Here is a 16,557-nt window from a genome sequence, read left to right on the forward strand (position 1 = left end):
AATTTTCTTGAAAAGAAAATATTACTTCAACCAAGTAGTAACTAAATATGCAATCAAACATGCAAATGCAACAACTAACAAGGAAATAATGGTGTTGGAAAGAAGAAAATAGCTAACCCATGGAGATCGGTATCGACCTCCCCACACTTAAAGATTGCATCGTCCTCGTGCATGCTTAGATGTGTAGGTGGACAGGGGTTGTTGTTCCTCAGTGGTGCCTCTTTGTTCCTTTCCTTGCCGGTGGTTTTGGGAGTAGCTTTCTCTATACCCTTCTTGGTGGCCATCCTGAAAAGGAAAAAAGAAAGTAACTTTTAAAGCTAAGGTTAGAGCAAGGAAGAGGCGGGAAGATGGTAATCAATGCACAGGAAAGAAGAATGACGTTAACACATGGTCATGACTACGTGTGAAAAGTTCATCAATGGAAATATAGCAAGTGCATGTAATAACAATTAAATGCAGATGTTTAATGGCATGCTGGCAAAGGCATGAGTAGCATAGATCAAGCATTCAATGGTCCAAGTTGGATTACCAAGTCTTCCAAACTAATAATGTTTGTAAAAACAATTATATTGAAATAATAAAAAAGAGAAGGAGATATGTGAAAAGCAGGCATTTAGAGTAGTAGATTTAAAGAAATCTAAAATAGTGCAAAATGCCATATGGGCGTTTTCACAACACATAGCATGCATGTAAATAAGGTATGAAAAATATTAATTAGAACATGCAAGCACCCTTATAATAAATATAATGTTTAAACAAATCCCAAATAATCCATAAGAAAAATATGGGAAATAATGACCCAATAAATTTCCAACACCAATTAAAGAAAAAAAGAAGAAAAAGAAAGGAAGGAAGAAACAAATAAGAAGGGAAAGAAAGATTTAGATTGGGGGAGAAAGAGAAGATATCTTGGCTGATCTGGATAAGCTGTGCGCCGCAGGCGACGCGAACGTGTGAGTGACGCGTTCGGCGGTTGGCGCTATTGTCAAGTGACGCGGCCGCGTGGAGCACGCGGCGTGGAGCACGCGGTCGCGTGGGGCATGCGGTCGTGAGTGAATTAGTGCTACAGGCGCGAGGGCAGCCGTGCGCTCGCGCAACTTTCTGTTCAAAATCTTATTTTGCCAAAAATCTGGGTGACGTGGTCGCGTGGTGACGCGATCGCCTGGATGGCCATTTTTGAAAGACGACGCGGCCGCGTGGGGCACGCGTTCGCGTGGGAGGCTTGGGCTTCTAGCACGAGTCCAGCCCAATTCCAGCAACTTTCGGCCATGTACCTTTTTTACGTCGATTTTCATGGCACGCGGCCGCGTGGGTGACGCGGTCGTGTGGGAGGCCAAAGTTCCATATGACGCGGTCGCGTGGGGTCAAAGTATGCTAAAGAAGCGCCTCCAGCCACGCTCTCGCGTGACTTTCTGTTCATTTTTTTCTTCCCAACGCACTAGTGATGCGGACGCGTCAGCGACGCTGCCGCGTCGCGTGCGTGTTTTTTTTTTATGGTTATGCAGTATGCAGAGTGCAATGCTTAATATGAATGCTATGCATGATTCCAAGTTCATAAAAATTCAAAACAAACAAAACATATTAGAATTAAAACTGAAAAGGGACGATCATACCATGGTGGGTTGTCTCCCACCTAGCACTTTTAGTTAAAGTCCTTAAGTTGGACAATTGAGGAGCCTCTTTGTTATGGTGGCTTGTGCTTGTATTGATCCAGGAATCTCCACCAGTGTTTAGAATTCCAGTATCCTCCGGATCCCAAACTAGGCGCAGAAAGCCTTCAAGTAAGTTAAACCAAGTGACAAGGCCCCAAGAGTGGTGATTGATAGAATGGATTCCTGGGTCCCAGACCTTGCCTTTGCACCCGTCTTTTGGTTGAGCAATATGTTCCCCGGGTGGCAAGCAGTCTGAATTCTCCCTGAAGCAGCCAGACAACTTCCTAAACCCATTCAGTTGAGCTCTAAACCAATCTTTGTGTTTAAAGTTGAGCACACAACCATGTTGAACCTTGCAGGACAATACTTACCACTAACCATCTTCCTCTTACTCTTGATGCCACAGAGAGCTCTAAGTTGACCATCCGTCTCCAGTAGCCCATATTCAAGTGGGATTATAAAGCTAAGGGATATGAATTTTACCCACTTGAATGTTGTGGAGGATGATGGTAACTTAGGGGGAGGTGTTTTTAATGAACGTGTAAGCTCTACTCCCTTGTGCTCTTCTTTGACATCTTCCACCTTTGCAAGCTTCTTCAATTTCAACTCTTCCTCTTGGTAGCTTTCTTCCAATTTAATCTCCTCTTCATTGCTCACCAAGGGCATGGGAGGTTGTGCTTCTTCTTTTTGAATCTCTATCTCTTGATTAACCTCTTCCAAGTCTTCTATTATGACATGCCTTGGAGGTTGTACACCCTCCTCAACATCAATTTCAATCACCTTGGAAGGAGGCTTTATAACTTGACTTTCCTATGGAGGTTCCGCATCTCCTAAGTCTGTAACCACTTCTTCCTCTGCAACTATTATGGCTTCCTCCACTTGTTCCAATACAAAGTCATGCTCCTTATTGTCCACTGGAGTCTCTAGTGTCTCCTTCATGCTACGTTCTTTATTAGATTCTCCACAAGAAGCCATGGGGGTTCCTTGAGTGTCCGAACATCTGGGAGGTAATTGATTTATTGCTTGCTCCAATTGATGAAGGGTTGCATGAAATTGATCTACTGTTTCCTTGAAATGATCCCTTGACTCTTGTTCCTCCTTGATGATTACCTTTCCATGACAACTCCCTTTAATTACTCCTTCACCTTCAAGGGTTTTTTACCTTCACCTTTAGTGCCTCCTCTAGCTCCTTATGACGTATGCATTTGCGAAGATGATCCTCTCTCTCTTGTTCCATATCAATAGTATCATGGGGATCATCTTGCTCTTAGATTGATGGATGTGGGTGCTCTTCCATGGATTGTGGTGATGGGATGGGTGGATCATTATATGGTTGAAAAGAAAATGGACTAGAACTTGAGGGTTGATTGTTGAAGGTATTTGATGGTCCAATTCGGGCGGCGAGAGCTTGTATAGTAGAGTTTAGATCGATAAATGCTTTCTCCATGGAGGTTTGGGGTGGATAGGAGGGTTCATTGTTGGGAGAAAGGGTTCACGGTAGGAAGGTGGTTCATCTTGATAATGATAAGGAGATGGTGTATATTGAGGTAGTGTTCTAAGTATGGCTAAGGTGGTTGGTGTGGTGGATAAAGATTAGGGTCATATGGAGGTGTTTGGTGGAAAGAGGCTTGTGAGTATGGTGATTCAAAGTCATGTTGAGGATATCTATCATTTTGGTATGCATTGCAGAATGGTCTTCGTCCATGATATCTTGGAAGGTGTTGTTGCCTAAAGGGTTGATCAGATCCTCTTGGCTCCGTCCATATTTGATTGCTTTGACCTTGATGCATATTCCTATTCTCATTATAGTGTCCATTCCTAACAATAACATTGGAATCAAACTTGAAGCCAGAGGGGTGAGAATTCATAGTAGTAGGACAAAATAAAATAAAAATAAAAAAAAACTAATAAAAAGAAAATATTTGAAAAGATATGATTTTGAAAAAGGATAAGATAAGATTTAAAAAGATATGATTTTTGAAAAAAAATTTGATTTTTGAAATAAGATAAGATAGAAAAATTTTAAAATAAAAATCTGAATTTTTTTTTTTGAAAAATATTTACAATAACCAATAATAAGGCACACGTTTGCAATTCCCGCAACGCGCCATTTTGATGTTAGGATTTTTGCTAGTAAAGATTATAAAAAAATTCGCGTTGTAGATATAGCTTCTAACTAACAGAAATCCCTTCGTACAAAAGTTTTGGTTGTCACAAGTAACAAACCCATTTTAAAATTGATAACCGAGTATTAAACCTCGGGTCGTCTTCTCAAGGAATTGCAGGGAGTAGTTCTTATTATTGGTTAGAAAATGTGTGTTTTGGGGTTTTTGTTAAGGTAAAAGGTTAGTTGAATGACAAGTAAATAAATAATAATAACTGTAAAATAAACCTTTGGCAAGGTATAAGAACTGGAAGTCCTATCCTAGTTATCCTTATCAATTGTGATGAGAATTTGATTTTTCTCCCACCTTGTTAACCTTTAACTATGAAGGTAAGTTAAGTGGATGAATTAATTCGAATCCTCAAGTCCTAGTCTTTCCTTGAGAAAGGCTAGAGTTATTGGAATATGAATTAAGAAATGAAGAAATCTAATTTTCAATCAACAATGAGTTTGATAACTCTAGAGTCACCAATTATTTAACCAAAGCCAAAAGGGAAACTATCTAAATTAAATAAAAGCATTCATAAATAAACAATCATAAACTGAAATACCTCAAATAACATTAATTAAGAAAATCAATCCAAACATGAAACATTGAAAATAAATAAATACAAAGAACATTGAACCTGGGATTGAGAGTCACTCCTAAAACGAAGAGAAGTCCTAAATCCTAATCCTAAGAGAGAGAGAGAGAACCTCTCTCTCTGAAAACTACATCTAAAATAATAAAAAGAGAATTATGAATAGCATGATCTGAGTGTCCTTCATTCCTCCACTTTGCAGCCTTTAATCTGTGTTTTCTGGGCTTGAAACTGGGCCGGAAATAGCCCAGGATTCGCTGTTTGCGAAATCTGCCACGCTGATTTTCGCAGATGCGACGCGTCCGCGTGAATGACGCGTTCGCGTTGCCTATCTGTATGGCCACTATGGCAAATTATATATCAAATCGAAGCCCCGTACGTTAGCTTTCTAACGCAAGTGGAACCGCATCATTTGGACATTTGTAGCTCAAGTTATGGTCGTTTTAGTGCAAGAGGGTCAGGTTGACAGCTTTGCAGTTTCTTCAACTTCTTGTATTCCTTCCACTTTTGCATGCTTCCTTTCCATCCTCTAAGCCATTCTTGTCCTGTAATACCTGAAATCACTTAACACACATATCAAGGCATCTAATGGTAATAGATAGGATTAAATAAAAAAATGAAAGCCAAAGAAGCATGTTTTCAATCATAGAACAAATTCTGGGAAGGAATTGTAAAACATGCAAATAGTATGAATAAGTGGTAAAGAGTTGATAAAATCCACTCAATTAAGCACAAGATAAACCATAAAATAGTGGTTTATCAGTCTCCTATAGAGTTGGAGACACCAAGGCCATGTTTCCTCGGGATGATCAATATGTTTCGAGTGGGAAATACATCAGACCCCCAGCAGTCACCGCCAGCCGAACTAAAGACCCGGCCAGAGATATCCCTTCTCCTTCCACATCACAAGCCCCTTCAACAAAACAGCTGCTCCTTCAGATACTTCAGAGATTGGACCGGCTAGACCAGCAGGCAAAGTGTAGGGAGCGTCGTAACAAGCGCCAATTTGCATACCTCAAGGAGCTGATTGTTGGTACACACCCACCTCCAGAACCACAGGACACCTCAGACTCCCCTTCATCCAATAGCACAGGCAGCCAAGGCGAACCAGACACTGGAGGCAACACTTCCAGCATTCCCTTGCTCCTAACTGATGGCACCTAGGACGGCACCAAGCTTTTAAGTGTGGGGAGGTCGGTGAGTACCTGAATTCCGGAGGTAACTTTTCTTTCTTTTAGCACCAGTAGATAAATTTTCTTTTTGTTTAAGATAGAATAGATTGCATAGTAATAATTAGTTGCATGTGTACTCTGCTTGGTTGAAAAATAATAAGTCCTTTTCAAAGACCCTATTTTTGAAAATTTCACTAATTCAAACTAAAATCCTATGTTGAACTTGTTTAAAGACTGTAAATTGGAACATGGTTTAGAGCTAGAACACACAAACCAGTGAGATTTTGAGCCTAATTGTATGGTTACATCATTTAACCATTATTTTATTCTTGTGTGTTTTTTCTCCTCTATGATTGCAATCTATGGTTTGTTCCACTCTATATGTCCATTATTTAATGTATTCATGCATAGTATGATTGAGGCCATCATTTGTTATCAGCTCACTATCCTAAATGGCCTACCATTCTAATTATCCCTTGTTTGCCACTTTGAACCTCTATATCCCCTGTTATTCTCTATATTACCACATCACTACCCTTAAGCGGAAAAACAAGTACTTACCTTAATTGAATCTTTGGTTAGCTTAAGATGGAGATTGTGTGCAAGCTAAGTGTGGGGAAACTATGGGAACTCAGGTTAATAAGAATGTATGTTAATTGATAAATATCTAAGGTCTGAATGCTACTCATGTGAAATTATGAAAACCAAATGCATTGGTGCTACAATGCTTTCAAAAAAAAAAAAAAAAGAAAAGATGATTGTTTCAGTTCAAGTCTAGGGGAATGAAAGCACCCCAATGATGAGTTTAATAAAAAGAATCAATGCATATAAGGTGAAATAAAAAGAACAATTAAGTGCATGAGTAGATGCAATATACAAAGTGAGACTATGGGTAGTTACACATGATTTCAGAGGCATAGGAAATGTGTGTGTATGTTAGGTGAGAACTTAGGATAATTAAGGATTCAATTTTCAGCTCACTTGGCCATACATGTACCCTCACCCTTACCTAAGCCCCATTACAACCTTAAGAAAGACCTCATGATGTTTGCATGTGTGCATCATATATTTGTTGATTGGTTAGATGAAGAACAAGGTTTTAGAAGGCGTGAATAGAGGAGACTAGAATGGATTACCCTATACACCTGAGTGACTAGAGTGCATATACGCTCCTAATGAGGGTTCAAGCTTAACTCTATGTTCCCAGCTTTCATGAGCTGTCTCATCCCAAGTTTACTTAACTTTTATTGTGTGATTTGGATTAGTGGAATTTGATGTCTATTTGTCTTGGAAGACTTGTTTATTTTCTTAACTAAGTCGGCATGGACATTTCATCATATAGTTGCATTCATGTACATAGGTTGTATTGCATGAGTCTTACTTTCCCTATTCACTCTTTTTGTCTCATTGACCTTAGCATGAGGACATGCTATTGTTTAAGTGTGGGGAGTTTGATAAACCACTATTTCATGGTTTATCTTATGCTAATTTGAGTGGTTTTTATCAACTCTTTACCCACTTATTCATATGATTTGCATGATTTTACAATTCTTTCCCAATTTTATTCTATGGTTGAAAACTTGCTTCCTAGACATTTAAATTATATATTTTTAATTCCCCTTTATACCATTCGATGCCGTAATCTGTGCGTTAAGTGTTTTCAGGCTTTATAAGGCAGCAATGGCTTAGAGGATGGAAAGGAAGCTTGCAAAATGGAAGGAACGCAAGGAAACAAAGAAGCTGACCAGCAAGGAGCGACGCGCGCACGCACCTGGCGCGCACGCGTGACATGCGTGACCTGCAAAAATGCAGAAATTGCTGAGGGCGATTTTGGGCCAGTTTTAGACCCAGTGTTTGGCTCAGAAACACAGACTAGAGCCATGGAACAACAGAGACTCAAAGACACATTCACATTCTGCATATTTTTAGTTGAGTTTTGGGGAATCTAGAGAGAATTATACTTCTTCCTCTAGGTTTTCTTCACATTCATAGTTTTAGAGTTTTAGTGCTTTGCTTTGGATATTGAGAAGATTTATTACCTCCATTGGAGTTTCCTCATTCTAGTTTGTCTCTCTATTCTTTATTCTTTTATTGCCCATTGACTTTGTTTAGATAAGTATGTTCATGATTTTGGGATTTATTAATGCAATGAACCATTTTTACTTTTAATTGAATTTTAGTTATTAATTATCATGTCTTTCTTTTATTCCTCTCTTAATTCTGTGAAAGTTATATTCATGATAATGGAGTAGTTCCCTAACTTGATTGGGAGTTGACTAAAAGGAAAACCTTAAGTTGGAATACTCAAGTGTTAATATTAATTGGAAGTTGTTGGCTAATTCTCCTGTTTTCGACTCTAATCCTTCCTTAGGAAAGGATTAGGACGCAAGCGATAGGATTAGTTTGAGAGTACTTGACTTTCCTTTATTATATAAGGGATAACTAAGTAGGATAACAACCTTTTTATTATTAGACTTGAGAGAGTTCAACATGGATAGAACTTCCATTTAATCTTCTCCCGGTTAAGGCTTTTATTTAAATTACATAAATTCTCAATCATTTATTTCTCTATTTCTCAAACTCAAAAATCTCTTGGAAAATCTCTAATTAATAAAATAGAACTCTTTCCGCAACTCGTTGGGAGACGACCTGGGATTCATACTCCCAGTATTTTATTTTTAAATTTTGTGACAATCCCTTCTAAATTGATACACGGAATCAACATTGGTTAAGAGCTATACTTGCAACGTTGTTTTCTCTATAAACTCTTGATTGGTGATTTTTTCGTACGTCAATTTTTGGCGCCGTTGCTGGGGAGTTGCAACAGTGTGCTAATTTATTGGTTGGAATTTAATTATTTGCATTGTTTCTATTCTATTACCATGAGCTATATGTTTCTTTCATTGAATGACGCGTTCACTACCTGATCTGAGCCTACCCGTATTTGATCCTGAAATTGAAAGAACTATCTCACGCATAAGGCGGGCTCTGCGTCGGTTAGTACTTTCCGAGGACGAATCTGAAACGTCATTTAAGGAAGAAACAAGCTCCCTTTTTACTGATTTGGTTGATTTACGCGCAGAGAATATGGCAGCTCCCAGGAGGATTACTCTCCAGGAAGCAGGAGCTCCAGACTTTACACTACCACCTTTCCAAGCGCGTCATCTAAATCTGGGTGCATATATTGAACTGAAGACTGCACTAATCAATCTACTGCCGAAGTTTCATGGCTTACCTGCTCATGAGCTTCTCAAGCACCTCAGAGATTTTCAGACAGCCTGTTCTACTGTCAGGCGTAATGGTGCAACTGAGACTTCTATTCTGCTGGTCGCCTTCCCGTTCTCTCTTGAGGGAAAGGCGAGCGAATGGTACTACACTCAACTTGAAGCAGTTGTTACTAACTGGGACACGCTTCGAAGAGAATTCCTAGAAAAATACTTTCCAGCTGAAGTTATTGATAGACTAAGGAATGAAATTTCAATGATTATTCAAGGTGAATTAGAGACACTTTACGAGTATTGGGAGCATTTCAATAATCTCATAGACGCATGCTGGTGGACGAAATTGTGATTCGTACTTTTTGTACTTGTATGAAATTTAATTAGAGATAATAGATCTTTACTATGTGTGGTCACAACTCCGTTCAACTAACCAGCAAGTGTACTGGGTCGTCCAAGTAATAAACCTTACGTGAGTAAGGGTCGATCCCACAGAGATTGTTGGTATGAAGCAAGCTATGGTGATCTTGTAAATCTCAGTCAGGCGGATTTAAATAAATTATGGAATTTGGAAAATCAAATAATAGTAAATAAACATAAAATAAAGATAAAGTTACTCATGTATTTCCATGATGGGAATTTCAGATAGGCGTATGGAGATGCTGTGCTCCTCCTGAATCTCTGCTTTCCTACTGCTTCATCCAATCCTTCTTACTCCTTTCCAAGGCAAGCTGTATGTAGGGCATCACCGTTGTCAATGGCTACATCCCATCCTCTCAGTGAAAAAGGTCCAAATGCTCTGTCACAGCATGGCTAATCATCTGTCGGTTCTCAATCAGGTTGGAATAGAATCCCTTGATTCTTTTGCGTCTGTCACTAACGCCCAGCCTTCAGGAGTTTGAAGCTCGTCACAGTCATTCAATTCCAGAATCCTACTCGGAATACCACAGACAAGGTTTAGACTTTCCGGATTCTCATGAATGCCGCCTTCAATCTAGCTTATACCACGAAGATTCTGTTTAAGGAATCTAAGAGATACGCGCCCGGCCTAAGGTAGAACGGAAGTGGTTGTCAATCACGCACGTTCATAGGTGAGAATGATGATGAGTGTCACGGATCATCACATTCATCAAGTTGAAGTGCAACAAATATCTTAGAATAGGAATAATTCGAATTGGATAGAAAATAATAGTAATTGCATTGAAACTTGAGGTACAGCAGAGCTCCACACCCTTAATCTATGGTGTGTAGAAACTCCACCGTTGAAAATACATAAGTGAAAGGTTCAGGCATGGCCGAATGGCCAGCCCCCAAATCGTGATCAATAGTCTCCTAAGATGAAGAATAAAACAAAACTGAGACCAAAGATGTGATCAAAGGACTAGGCGTCCAAAAGATGTCTAATACACTAGTAAAAAGTTCTATTTATAATAAACTAGCTACTAGGGTTTACATGAGTAACTAATTGATGCATAAATCCACTTTCGGGGCCCACTTGGTATGTGTTTGGGCTGAGCTTGATCTATTCACGAGCTGAGGCTTCTTTTGGAGTTGAACGCCAAGTTGTAATGTGTTTTGGGCGTTCAACTCCAGGTCGTGACATGTTTCTGGCGTTTTACTCCAGACAGCAGCATGGAACTGGCGTTTAGCGCCAGTTTACGTCGTCAATTCCCAAATAAAGTATGGACTATTATATTGCTAGAAAGCTCTGGATGTCTAGTTTCCAACGCCGTTAAGAGCACGCCATTTGGAGTTCTGAAGCTCCAGAATATGTATTTCGAGTGCAGGGAGGTCAGATTCCAACAGCATCAGCAGTCCTTTGTCAGCCTCCTATCAGAGTTTTGCTCAAGTCCCTCAATTTCAGCCAGAAATTACCTAAAATCATAGAAAAACACACAAACTTATAGTAAAGTCCAGAAATGTGAATTTAGCATAAAAACTAATGAAAACATCCCTAAAAGTAGCTTGAACTTACTAAAAATTACACAAAAACAATGCCAAAAAGCGTATAAATTATCCGCTCATCACAACACCAAACTTAAATTGTTGCTTGTCCCCAAGCAACTAAAAATCAAATAGGATAAAAAGAAGAGAATATACTAGAAATTCCAAAATATCAATGAATATTAATTCTAATTAGATGAGCGGGACTTGTAGCTTTTCGCTTCTGAACAGTTTTGGCATCTCACTTTTTCCTTTGAAGTTCTGAATGATTGGCTTCTCTAGGAACTTAGAATTTTGGATAGTGTTATTGATTCTCCTAGTTAAGTATGTTGATTTTTGAACACAGCTACTTTTATGAGTCTTGGCCGTGGCCCTAAGCACTTTGTTTTCCAGTATTACCACCGGATACATAAATGCCACAGACACATGACTGGGTGAACCTTTTCAGATTGTGACTCAGCTTTGCTAGAGTCCCCAGTTAGAGGTGTCCAGAGCTCTTAAGCACACTCTTTTTGCTTTGGATCACGACTTTAACCACTCAGTCTCAAGCTTTTCACTTGGACCTGCATGCCACAAGCACATGGTTAGGGACAGCTTTGATTTAGCCGCTTAGGCCTGGATTTTATTTCCTTGGGCCCTCCTATCCATTGGTGCTCAAAGCCTTGGATCCTTGTTACCCTTGCCTTTTGGTTTTAAGGGCTATTTGCTTTTTCTGCTTGCTTTTTCTTTTTCTTTCTTTTTTTTCGCCACTTTTTTTCTCTTTTTTTTTCCGCAAGCTTTTTTGCTTTTTTTTTCACTGCTTTTTCTTGCTTCAAGAATCAATTTTATGATTTTTCAGATAATCAATAACATTTCTCTTTGTTCATCTTTCTTTCAAGAGCCAACAGTTTTAACATTCATAAACAACAAGATAAAAAATATGCACTGTTTAAGCATTCATTCAAAAAACAAAAAGTATTGTCACCACATCAATATAATTAAACTAAATTTAAGGATAAATTCGAAATTCATGTACTTCTTGTTCTTTTGAATTAAAACATTTTTCATTTAAGAGAGGTGAAGGATTAATGGAATTATTCATAACTTTAAGACATAGTTACTAAACACTAATGATCATGAAGTAGAGACACAAAACATAGATAAACATATAGCATAAAAACCGAACAGCAGAAAAGTAAGAACAAGGAATGAATCCACCTTAGTGGCATCTTCTTCTTGAAGGACCAACAATGTCCTTAAGCTCTTCTATGTCCCTTCCTTGCCTTTGTTGCTCCTCCCTCATTGCTCTTTGATCTTCTCTTATTTCATGGAGAATGATGGAGTGCTCATGATGTTCCACCCTTAATTGTTCCACATTGTAGTTCAAATCTTCTAAGGAAGTGTTGAGTTGTTCCCAATAGTTGTTGGGAGGAAAGTGCATCCCTTGAGGCATCTCAAGAATTTCTTGATGATGAGCTTCCTCATGCATCTCTTGAGATCCGTGGAGGGTCTCTCTTGCTTGCTCCATTGACGATTGGATTTTTGACGGTTTAGAATTTTACAAATGAAATCTCGTTGAAGTATAGTCTCTAAACCAATCGCTAATCCTTTCGTACAAAAATTTGTTTGTCACAAGTACAAACCCCTAAAATCTATAAACCGAAGTATTTAAACTCGGGTCGTTCTCCCTAGGATTTACAATAAAGTGTCTTGTTATTGGTTGTGAGTTATTTTGGGGTTTTAGATGAGAAACATGAATAGTAAATGGTAAGAAAACTTTATTAACAAAATGGTCTTGGCAAGATTTGGTTGTCAAGGGTCTTCATCATTATCACTAGCCACAAGTATGGTAGTTGCAAGGATTAATCCCACTTAGTCATCCTTAAATCAATTAACAAAGGAAAGTCAAGTGAGTTATATCAATCCTAGTCCATAAGTCCTAGCTTTCCACTAATTGGATTAATGAATGCTAGAGTTAATGTCTATCAACTATCAATCAATTGGACACTAGTGACTCAAGAAATCCTAAGTTACCTTCTCAAGCCAAGAACATAAAATCCTACTCTAACATCCTCTCAAGCATTTCATCAAACACTTGGAGGGTAATGAAAGAAAGCATTCTTATTTGTAAGAATAAAAGGGATCAACAACTAACAATTACAAAGAATTAACAAAACAACAATCAACAACATCACAATCACATGAATTACCTCAAATTGTATTATTAAAAGAAAATAAAAGAACAACACTAGATCCATAACAAAATGAAGAATTGCAAGAATTAAAGTACATAACTAGAGAGAGGGAGAAGGGAAGAGTAAGAATTGATAAGGGAAAAATGAATCAAAGCATGAATTAAACCTAGATCTAAGAAGAGAGATTAACCTAAACCTAATCCTAATTCTAGAGAGAAGTGAGAGCTTCTCTCTCTAAACTAAACTAAAACTAATCCTAGTGTGTGTGTGAACATGATGATGTCAATCCCCTTCAATCCTTGGCTTTTATGTGCATTTTGGCGCCAAAATTGGTTGCTGAAAACTTCCCAAAATCGCCAGGCACGTGATACATAAATGAAGTCATGTGCCCTCATCGGCGCGCGCGCGTATGGTGCGCGTGCGCGTCCTTGACCTATTTCGCAATGTGCGCGCGAGCGCCTTGTGCGCGTACGCGTGTACGGCCTGGATCAATTCTTTGGCTTTTTGTGCCTTTCTCCACTTGCATGCTTCCTTCCTTGCTTCCTTTGATCCATGCCTAGCCTATTTCAATCCTGGAATTACTAGCAAACACATCAAGGCATCTTATGGAATCAAAGAGAAATTAGAATTCATCAAGATAAGGCTTAAAAAGCATGTTTTACACTTAAGTACAAATATGGGAGAGATAACAAAACCATGCTAATTTATAGGCTAAATGTGACAAAAGGTTATCAAAATACTCTAAATTCAATACAAGATAAACCCTCAACTTGGGGTTTGTCAACCTCCCCACACTTAAACCTTAGCATGTCCTCATGCTAAAATAAGAAGGAACTAAGGGTTATGACATTGAATGCAACTAAACTACATGAATCCTATCTAAATGCAACTACCTAAAGCAAATGCAAATGCTTAATTCAAACATATCAAATTGCCAAGAGAGCATGTGTAAGCACAGGGGCTAAGCAATAGGAATTAATTCCAAACCACAATTGTATTGAATTATCAAAAAGAATTTAAACTTGCAAGAATATAGATAATATAGGTGAACACATGTAATTGAACTTTTGAACCCTCACCGGATGTGTATCCGCTCTATTCACTCAAGTGTTTAAGGGTTAATTCACTCAATTCTCTTCTAATTATGCTTTCCAAAATTTGATTTCCTTCTAACAATTAACATTTATTCAATGCATGCATACATTCATCATGAGGTCTTTCATTTAGGTTGTAATGGGGTTAGGGTCAAGGTAGGATCATTTATGGTTAAGTGTACTAGAGTTTGAATCTTTGATTAGCATAGACTTCCCCACCTAACTATATAATGACCTATACAAATTCAAACTATTCTAACTACCCATTCTTCACTTTTTCTTACATATTCATGCATTCTTATTTGATTCATGACACCTATGCATTGATTCCTTTTTAATGACTTCACTTTGGGGCATTTTGTCCCCTTTTTATTCTATATATTTTTTTCTTTTTCATCATCATATTTTTTTTCTTTTTTTTTTTCTTTCTTTCCATTCAATTTTTTTTTCTTTTCTTTTTCTTTTGTCAAACTATATACAAGAACATCAATGCATAAGGTCTATTCATTTAATCAATACATGAGTATGTACCCAATTCCTAAACATGAAAGTGTACTACCCATTTTATCCCATCCAATGTTCCCAAGCCTTACCAACTTTGAATAATAATCACTCTCACTAGCCTAGGCTAATCAAAGATCCAAGTAAGGACTTTTCATTGGTTTTCCGCCTTGGGCTTGTAATGTGCTAAATTGAGAACAGGTTGGTTAAGCATAGGCTCAAAATTGGCTAACAATGGAGAGTAAAAGGTTGGCCATTTGGGTAAGTAAGCTAATGAAGTAATGGCCTCAATCATATAAATGCATAAATACAAGAAATAAATGGATATATAGAATCAAGCAAATCAAGGATTACAATCATAGAAAGAGAACAATTTCACACAAGAATGGAAAATAAGTGGTTATAAAATGCAACCATATCAATAGGCTCAAGTCTCACAAGCTTGTGTTCTTAGTTCAATACATGCTTTACAAAGTATGAAATTCAAGCAAGTTCACCAAAATTTTCCTTCAATCAATTGGGTTAATATCCTATATTTAAGCTTCTTGGAAACTTTCAATGTTTAACTAAGCATTGTTGTGATTGAAAAATCCAAAAATTTCTAGTTTACCCTTTTCTTTTCTTCTCTTAAAACCAAAATTTTCATGCGAAAAGGGTAACTCAACAATTCAAGTTATGATTTCTAATCACAACCACAAACTAAAAACAAAGATAAACAAAATGTATAAAGAAAAGTAAAATCCAACTAAAAGTACGCAATCTATCATCCAAAAATATCTAAAATATCCAGAAGCATCAAAAATAACTAAAATCCAAAATGAGCAATAAAAGTAATAAAAGTATCCAAAACAAACTAGAAGTGTATCAAATATATACAGAATGTGCAAAATAAAATAACTAGGCTAAAAAAGTTCACCGGTTCCCAAATAGTGCTACCGGTGCCCTCCCCACACTTAAAACCAAGCATCGTCCTCGATGCTAAACCGGAGGATCAGTGGGAGGTACAACGATAGGCTCAGGCTCGGACTGTGGGACCGGCTCCTCCTGAATCTCTAGTGGCTCTGTAGTGGTAGGGGAGTCCTGCTGAACCGGCGCCTCTGCAACCTCCTCCCGATGATCCTGGTCATCGGAGGCCGGAGAATCTGGAAGCGGGGGCAGCTCAGCACCCAAAGAAATCAAGGCCTGGTCCATCCTGTCCAAGCGACGCATGATCTGGCGCTTACTGCGCTCCATGTACTGGAAGAGACGCTGGAATAAGAGATATGTAGGTTCAGGTGCTGCTGGTGGATCAGTGGATGATGAAGGAGCTGCAGCTGTAGAGGATGATGGGGCAGCTGTAGGGGCTGAAGGTGAAGGTGTCCCCACGGGAGCTCTGGCCCGAGAACGGCGTCTAGCAACGGGTCTCTCGTGCACCCAACCACCCCAGGGAATAGTAACCTCCTTATCATCATCATCAGGGGGCGGGGGTCGCACATCATCATCCAACCAAGGAACCTCAGCAAGGGCCGCCATACTCGTGACCAATGTAGGAAATGGGAGTAGGCCACGAATATGCGCCCGCCACATACACTGTCTGATCAACCTAGGGAAGGCGACTTCCTTCCCCTGCATCACACACCCGATCAGTAGAAGCATCTCCATAGGAATCTCAGAAAAATGGGTGGTGGGAAGGACATAGCATGCAAAGATCATCTGCCAAGTCTTGGCCTCCCTAGTCAGATGAGCAAACATCATCCCTTTCGGCTTGGTATTGTTGGCATCCATAACCCAAGTAGCCTCTGGTATCCCAATGACAGTCCTGAGTGCCTCATAATCGAAGGTCATACTGTGAATGGCTAACTCAGCCTGCTGATGGGCACACAACTCATCCCGGACATGCCGGCACTGTAGTGCCTCCTCAATGGCAGTCTCAGTGATCATAATCTCTCTACCCCTCACCTGAACCGAATCTAATGTCGGACGGAAGAAGTTGCAGTAGAATTCCTTCACCCAAGACACATTGATATCCCCCAAATCCCGGTCAACAAAGTCTATACCCAAATCAATGATCCGACCGG

This window comes from Arachis stenosperma, chromosome 9 (assembly GCF_014773155.1).
Source record: "Arachis stenosperma cultivar V10309 chromosome 9, arast.V10309.gnm1.PFL2, whole genome shotgun sequence".
NCBI classification, from domain to species: domain Eukaryota; kingdom Viridiplantae; phylum Streptophyta; class Magnoliopsida; order Fabales; family Fabaceae; genus Arachis; species Arachis stenosperma.